Genomic DNA, 8,676 nt, shown 5'->3' on the forward strand with positions numbered 1-8,676 from the left:
AGGGGCGGGTGAGGAGAAGGGTGTCAGGGGAGGAGACAGCACACGCCAAGGCCAGAGGGAGATGGTGCGACGTTCTGGGGCCTGTCAGTCAGGCTACAGTGCCAAGCTGATAGGAAATCCTTAAAAATATTGCAAGTCTGTTCTGTAATGTTCCCTTTCGGGTCTGCAACTGTTTACCAGGGAATTTGCACAGTGAGAAAACCTTCCTGGGTGGTTCAGTGGTAAAGAATCTACCTGCCAATGCAGGAGACACAGGTTCAATCTCTGGGTCAGGAAGATCCCCTGGAGAAGGAAATGGCACCCCACTCCAGTAGTCTTCCCTGGGAAATCCCATGAACAGAGAAGCCTGGCAGGCTATGGTCCACTCGGACATGACTGAGCAACTAAACACGAACAACAGTGATAAAAGGGAAATACCAGAGCTTTTGAGGATGACTAGACACTGGCTCTGAGACAGTGCTAAGTCTTGGAGTTTCTGACTGCCACTGTAACCCATCAGAGGGGGATAACAGAAACTGGCTTCAGGTCATCTCACAAAGGGCTGGGCAGCTCTGTGAAAATGTCTTCTCGGTGTTGAGTATAAGACTGGAAAAGATTTACTCTGCAATGGACAGAAACGCTGGGACAGGGACACCTGGGGAAAAGTTAGCCAGCGTGTGAGAATATCTGGATCTGATGTGAACTTCTCTGAAAGGCCCCAGCAAGAGGATCTCATAATAAGCTGGACCAGATAGCCTGCCCCAAGGGCGCTGGCCAGCCTCTTCTCACAGGGGCCAAAGTAGCTGCTCAAGGATTCATAAGGGAGGTGGCCACAATGGCAGGATGAATATTACACTTGGGCTCAACAACACAGACTTAAATGCACTGAGGCTGAGCCCTGCCAAATGCAACTAATCTGAGACTCACCACCAACTCTCACATGGCAGGAGACGGCCAGCCATGGAGGGTGAATTACATTAGACCTCTTTCATCACGTTAGACAAACAGACCAAAGTGGGGTTGAAATGCTGGTCCATGGTGTACAAAAGAAGCAACCAGGTATACAGGTAACATACAAGGTATACAGGTAACATACAAGGTATACAGGTAACATACAATACAATGGGTGTGACCAAGCAGAGTGCATCCAGTGCTAAAAGTTAGCAAAAACTAAACATCTTCTTCTGCTTCATTGACTACGCTAAAGCCTCTGACTGTGTGGATCACAACAAACTGTGGAAAATTATTCAAGAGATAGGAATACCAGACCACCTTACCTGCCTCCTGAGAAACCTGTATGCGGGTCAAGAAGCAATAGTTAGAACTGGATATGGAACAATGGACTGCTTCCAGGTTGGGAAAGGAGTATGTCAAGGCTGTATATTGTGACTTTGGTTATTTAACTTATATGCAGAGTACATCATGTGAAATGCTGGGCTGGATGAAGCACAAGCTGGAATCAAGACTGCAGGGAGAAAATCAATAACCTCAGATATGCAGATGACAGCATCCTTAGGGCAGAAAGTGAAGAGGAACTAAAGAGCCTCTTGATGAAAGTGAAAGAGGAGAATGAAAAAGTTGGCTTAAAACTCAACGTTTAAAAAACTAAGATCATGGCATCTGGCCCCATCACTTCATGGCAAATAGATGCGGAAACAATGGAAACAGTGAGAGACTTTATTTTCTTGGGCTCCAAAATCACTGTAAATGGTGACTGCAGCCATGAAATTAAAAGATGCTTGCTCCTCAAAGAAAAGCTATGACCAACCTAGACAGCATATTAAAAAGCAGAGACAATATTTTGCCAACAAAGGTCCATCTAATCAAAGCTATGGTTTTTCCAGTAGTCATGTATGGATGTGAGAGTTGGACCATAAAGAAGGCTAAGGGCCAAAGAATTGCTGCTTTTGACCTGTGGTGTTGGAGAAGACTCTTGAAAGTCCCTTGGACTGCAAGGAGATCAAATCAATCAAGCCTAAAGGAAATCAGTCCTGAATATTCATTGGAAGGACAGATGCTGAAGCTCCAGTACTTTGGCCACCTGATGCAAAGAGATGCCTCATTAGAATAGATCCTGATGATGGGAAAGATTGAAGGCAGGAGGAGAAGGGGACAACAGAGGATGAGATGGTTGGATGGCATCACCGACTCAATGGATGTGAGTTTTAGCAAGCTTTGGGAGATGGTGAAGGACAGGGAAGCCTGGCGTGCTGCAATCCATGGGGTCGCAAAGAGTCAGACACGACTGAGTGACTGAAAAATAACAAATGGCAGCCTCAGAAAGGCAGAACCACTGAGGGCTCAAACCCCTTAGGAAGGAAGATGTCAGTCACCTTGCCAAGTAAAGAGTCCTGATCAGCTGAATTACTGCCTAAAGACAAAGGGAATATGAAATAAAAGTACAAGTAGGAAGATATAAACACCAACCATTTATTTCATGTAACTGACCATAGAAGTTAGAACGGTAGCATCTTCCTAAACTGTCTTCCTTGCTGCACCACGTATATATTTACATATTAAGCAAGTTTTTTGGCTTTTTATTCGAGGTATGTTGGCAATAGTTAGCTTCATCATTTAGCCAATAAATAAACCAATATGGGTTCTGAATGATGGGAAAGAGGAATAAATATCACACAGAAATCTCAGGTGTGGAGCTCAGATGTGAGACTTGGCTTCTCTTTCTTGGAGGGGGTACTGAGCATATTTCACCTGTAGTTGGGAAAGCTGTGTTCTTGCAAAAGCTCATCATTGCTCAGAAGTTTATGAAGAAGGAAGCCAACACGAAACCTTCAGGGAACCTCGCTAACTCGTTTCCACCTTCCCAAAACTTCTGACCATCTTCCCTGTGCTTTGGTAACTTCCCATACTTTGTTAAGCCCCACTTTTCCAAGGTAAAAACAGTGAAGCATTTCAGGCTCCCTGGCTCACCGGTAACCGGGATGTGGCCATGGGATCTGTGGTGAGCTCAGAGGAAGACAGTGCCATGGCCATGGGCCAGGCTGCCACGCTCCTGCAGGCTCAGTCCTGAGCTTCATAGATGGCAGCTGAAAGGGCTCATGTACCAAAGCCATTCTCCCCCATCTTTTTAAAAAAATAAGATTCTTTCTTTCTTTTTTAAATTTGGCTGTGTTGCTTGGGTCTTAGTTTCAGCACTCGGGGTCTCTCACTGCAGCCTGCAGGATTCTCTCTAGTTGCGGCTTGCAGGCTTTAGTTGCCTTGTGGGATGTGGGATCTTAGTTACCTGACAGAGGATCGAACCTGTGGCCCTGCATTGAAAGGCGGATCCTTAACCACTGAAACCACCAGGGAAGCTCCGCCCCTCATCTTGAGGCTGAGGCTGTGCTGTCTTGTGCAGCTTCAGAACCAGGCTGCCTGGCTTTCCCACAGGTAGATCCTGTGAACTATCTATACTATCTTTAATCAACAGCTTCTCCACTGAAGAGCCAGACTGATGCCAGCTAGCCTCAAGGAGAAATGAAATTAAACAAAGCCTATCCCTGGTGGCAGAAGGCAAAGCACCTGCCTGCAGTGTGGGAGATCCGGGTTCGATCCCTGGGTTGGGAATGGCAACACACGCCAGTACTCTTGCCTGGAGAATCTCACGGACAGAAGAGCCTGGCAGGCCACAGTCCATGGGGTTGCAAAGAGTCAGACATGACTGAGCAACTTCACTTTCACTTTTCTTTTCATGAGGCAACTAAGGTTCCTGACCACAAAAGTCTTTACAGTGAAGATTATCACATATTTGTTTTCAAAAGGTCATTTTAGAAGCACTTTGGAAGCGAGATGTGGATGAACTGAAAGTGAAATTAGAAGGTTGTGGTAGTGATTCAAGAGCTGATTAAGTACAGCCTTGACCCGGAAGTGACACTGAGAAAAAGTGAAAAACTTGAAAAAGGTGAATGCCCCAGTACAAAGGTAAGCATGGGCTACAAACACACAGCTCGGTCAACGAACACAAAAAAGGAAAGATAAAAATCAAAGGACAAGACGTTTTTTTTTTCTTTTATTTTTGGCCTGTCAGACTGGCAAAAATTAAAAGATACTGGTAACACCCAATATTGGCAAGGCCAAAAGGAAAAATATTAATGAGGTAGAGTTGACAGAAATTGACAGTTAAGTCTTAAAAAAAAAACTTTCTTCCGACGTTAATTTTACTAAATCAACTGAAGTTATTCCAGGTGACTTAAGAAGGATGACGCTGTTGGCAAATGTCTATGCTATGCTGCTTGCTGACTGAGTTTTTGTCAGCAGTCTCTGTATTCCTCAGTATTTTATGATTAAGGAAATGGCCTCAAAGTAATTTATGTTAGTTTTAATAAGGATAACTTAGAGCATGAAACTCAGAGCATGAAACATATTAATTTTCTTAGAGTAATCAGCAAAGTTACCAGCCTACTGACTTCAGTTCACCCAGCATCAGTGTCTACCCCAGGATGAAGCACAATATCATTACTCAGATCTGGAAATAAGAAAGGTAAGAAACTCGTGCACATGAGAGAAGACAGCCAATTTACACAAAAGCGAAAATCACACAACTTTCACCCAAGCCACCAAGATGGTAAGAACAACTCTGTTTTCAGGGCACATGAGACACCGAACGGAACACTGAGGAGGAAACAGGCAAGGCTTTCCTTACGGCTCGGGGCTTTGAAAGTGCTTTTGGAAAAAGTCATTTAAAGTAAGACTATGGAGCAGCCAAGTGATGCTGATAATAAACAGTGTGGATGGGCGCATCACCGTGTGTGCCCACTTCATCCTGGCAGGTGTACCTGGCTCAGGAGATGATGAGCCTTGGCCCCCTGTGGAAGGCAGCCTTGGGGAGATGGGTGGACAACGCTCTGACCTTTAGAAATGAACAGTTTGCAATGAGGTGAAGCAGAGTTGTCTGTTTCTGCTCTCGAGTTAAGCAGCATGGAAATTCGAAGGAAAAAAAAAAAAGAAGAAGCCATGGGGTGACAATCCCTCAATCTTTACCACCAAAGAGAGCGAGAAATGAAATCACAGGCAAAATGATTACATTACAGTCATAATACAGTGGCCAGTGTTATAAAGTGCTGTGAGCAAGGAAGACAGCAAACTGAGGGAGACTTTGGAGAAGAAGTATTTGAGCTAGGTCTTAAAAGCTGAATAACAGGAGCTTTCCAGACAAAAGAGAAACCCGAAAGTATAAAGGCACAGAGGTGTCAAAAATGCAGGTTTGCAGGAAATAGAAAAGGGAAGCCATGGGAGGAGATAGGGCAGGAGAGGTGAGTTGCAGCAGTCCTGGCCTTCCTGGGAAGAGGAGAGCTACATTCATGCATGTAACTCGTCACCTGGACAAACAGTTCTTAAGAACCGGAAAATGTGCTATAGATCATAAAAGAGGCAGAACCTGTTTTCAGGCGACTTACCCATTTGCAGAGATGAACATGAATCAAATGGTATGAACCAAAGCACAGGGTGCTGGCGGGCCTGGAACCTGGGGACTGTGGACAAGGATACGCTTCCCTACAGGAGGACTTGGAGTGGAGAGCAGAAGGAGACGGGGAGGGCCCATGCCAGCACAGGCCCCTGGGTGAGTGCCAGAGAGGGATCGAGGCCGCTGTGCTGCAGCATGAAAGAAGGAATGGGCAGCACAAGATGAGGCTGCAGAGGTGGTCACCTCAGAGTACCAGCCTTCACCCTGGAGCCCAGGGGAAAGCCTGAAGGGCTTTGTATGCAAGATGAGGCTGTGACGTGAAGGTCTTACCCTAACTCGGGTGCTGACCGCAGGGGGCGCACCAGCCAGAGCAGACGCAGGGGCACCAGTTAGGGGGCTGCTGGCGGCGTCCAGTGTCCAGCGAGGTGGGGCCGAGGACTGGCCAGAGGCAGCAGAAAGGGGGCCAGATAGGGGGTGGGCTGCAGAAGGTGTGCTCTGAGGCCATCTGTCCCCAGAAGCAGAAAGAAGATGGGCTGTCACGCTGAGGTGACTTTCCAAGAGGGATACTTTGCACAGCCTTTCCACCCAAGAGTGAGCAGCACACTGTTGCATCAGCAGCCCCTGCCTCCATCCAGCCATCAACCACACGACTAATCCCCGACAGGGAAGCCTGGCATTCATCCCACAAGTGCGCCTCAGAGGCTCCCGAAGGCAAAAAGAGGCTGCGCATTTGTAGTTGTGTGTTAAATAAACCAAGCTAGAGGCAAATTACTTGCAATATATATATCACACAAAGTATGAATATCCTTAATTAATGAGCTCTTACAAACCAATAAAAGTATGAACATGAAACAGAAATACTAGGGTTTCCCTGGTGATGCAGGGGACGTGGGCTTGAGCCCTGGTTGGGGAACTAAGATCCCACATGCCAAGGAGCAACTAAGTCCAACTACTGAGCCCACACACCACAGCTGAAGAGTCTGTGCATGAGGGAAAACTGCACGTGATGCAACGGCGACCCTTCAGCTGCAGCTGAGCCCTGACACGGTCAAATAAACAGACAGACAGACAGAAATGTTATAAAGAAACTGAAGTGTGCAAACATCTAGATCATCAAGATGTCCACTGTACCACTGTTTACAACAGCGAAAGTACGAGATTCAGCCTAAATGTCCCAATGATAAATCAGATGGCGGACAACTGATGGACTTCTATGTAGTTATTAAAAACAGTAATGTGGACCTCAAGTGGCCAAAATAAACCTTGAAAAATGGTAACAAAGTTGGAGGAGTCACATTTTTTAATTTCAAAACTTACTACAAAACTATGGTCATCAAAGCAGTGTGGTACTGGCATAAAGACAGACATACACACCAAAGGAATAGAAGAGAGAGCCCAGAAATAAACCCTTACGACTGTGGTCAAATGACTTTCAATAATGATGCGGAGGCCACCCAGTGGGGCAAAGGACAGGTTTTTCAACAAACGGCACTGGGAAAACTGGATAGTAAAAGAATGAAGTGAGACCCTGAACTTAAACCATATAAAAGGTTAACTCAAAATGAATCAAAGGCCTAATTTAACAGCAGTCCATAAAACTCTTAGAAGAAAAAAACAGGGAAAATCTCCATGACATTGAATCTAGAAATGATTTCATGGATGTGACATCAACTGGTTACATTAAAATTAAAAATGCTTTTGTGTCAAAGGACATTATAAAGATGGGAAAAGGCTTTGTTTTCTCCATTTCTCTAGGAAGGGGAGAAAATATTTGCAAATCATATCTGATAAGAGATTAATATCCAGAACATATAGAGACCTCCTACAACAACCTAATTAAATAATGGGCCAACAGACAATTCTCCAAAGATACACAAATAGTTAATAAACACATGTAAAGATGGTCAGTATCACTAATTATTAAAGAAATGCAAACCAAAACCAGAATGTGACACCACTTCTTATCTATTAAATTTTAAAAATGGTGATGCATGTTTTAAAGGACTTCTATAAGGGCTTCCCGGTGGCTCAGTGGTAAAGCATCCACCCGCCAATGCAAGAAACATGGGTTCAACCCCTGGTCCAGGAGGATCCCACGTGTCACTGGGCAACCATGCCCAGTACGCCACAACTACTGAGCCTGTGTGTGTGCTGGAGCCTGGGGACTGCAGCTCCTGAACCCATGTGCCCAGAACCCAGGCTCCACAGCAGGAAAGGCTCTGCAATGAGGCCTGTGCAGTGCTCCAGAGGGGAGCCCACGGGCCACTAGAGAAAAGCCCATGCAACACGTGGGGCTCAGCCCAGCCAAAAATGAATCAAGGACTTTCACATTATGTTAGGTGGGAAAAACAAATTAAAATTGTGTGTAGAGTAAGATTAATTTTCTGTTTTAAAGCAAACTTCTTGCCCACATGAGCCCAAGAAAGGCTCTGGATTTCATCCTGAGGTCAGAACACTGTGAGTTCCCCGCCTGGGAGAGAGGCTGGGAGAGTGAGCAGTTAGCACTTCTCTGAGGAGAGGAGTACGTCAAGGCTATATATTGTCATCCTGCTTATTTAACTTATATGCAGAGTACATCATGAGAAACGCTGGGCTGGAAGAAGCACAAGCTGGAATCAAGACTGCCGGGAGAAATATCAATAACCTCAGATATGCAGATGACACCACCCTTTTGGCAGAAAGTGAAGAGGAACTAAAAAGCCTCTTGATGAAAGTGAAAGTGGAGAGTGAAAAAGTTGGCTTAAAGCTCAACATTCAGAAAACGAAGATCATGGCATCTGGTCCCATCACTTCATGGGAAATAGATGGGGAAACAGTGGAAACAGTGGCAGGCTTTATTTTGGGGGGCTCCAAAATCACTGCAGACAGTGACTGCAGCCATGAAATTAAAAGACGCTTACTCCTCGGAAGAAAAGTTATGACCAATCTAGATAGCAATATTAAAAAGCAGAGACATTACTTTGCCAACAAAGGTCTATCTAGTCAAGGCTATGGTTTTTCCAGTGGTCATGTGTGGATGTGAGAGTTGGACTGTGAAGAAAGCTGAGCGCAGAAGAATTGATGCTTTTGAACTGTGGTGTTGGAGAAGACTCTTGAGAGTCCCTTGGACTGCAAGGAGATCCAACCAGTCCATCCTAAAAGAGATCAGCCCTGGGATTTCTTGCAAGGAATGATGCTGAAGCTGAAACTCCAGTACTTTGGCCACCTCATGTGAAGAGTTGACTCATTGGAAAACTCTGGATGGCTGGGGAGGGTAGTTGGGGGGCAGGGAGGAGGAAGGGGGACGACGAGGAGGA

General features: G+C 45.5%; 1 protein-coding gene across 17 annotated transcripts in view; it reads right to left on the minus strand.

Annotated features, from left to right (window-relative positions):
• The window catches only part of SLX4IP (SLX4 interacting protein), a 222,678-nt gene that overhangs the window by 63,844 nt on the left and 150,158 nt on the right, over nt 1–8,676 (minus strand). The gene's annotated exons all lie outside the window — the stretch shown is intronic.

Source organism: Bison bison, unplaced genomic scaffold (genome assembly GCF_000754665.1).
Source record: "Bison bison bison isolate TAMUID 2011002044 unplaced genomic scaffold, Bison_UMD1.0 scf7180017864030, whole genome shotgun sequence".
NCBI classification, from domain to species: Eukaryota; Metazoa; Chordata; class Mammalia; order Artiodactyla; family Bovidae; genus Bison; species Bison bison.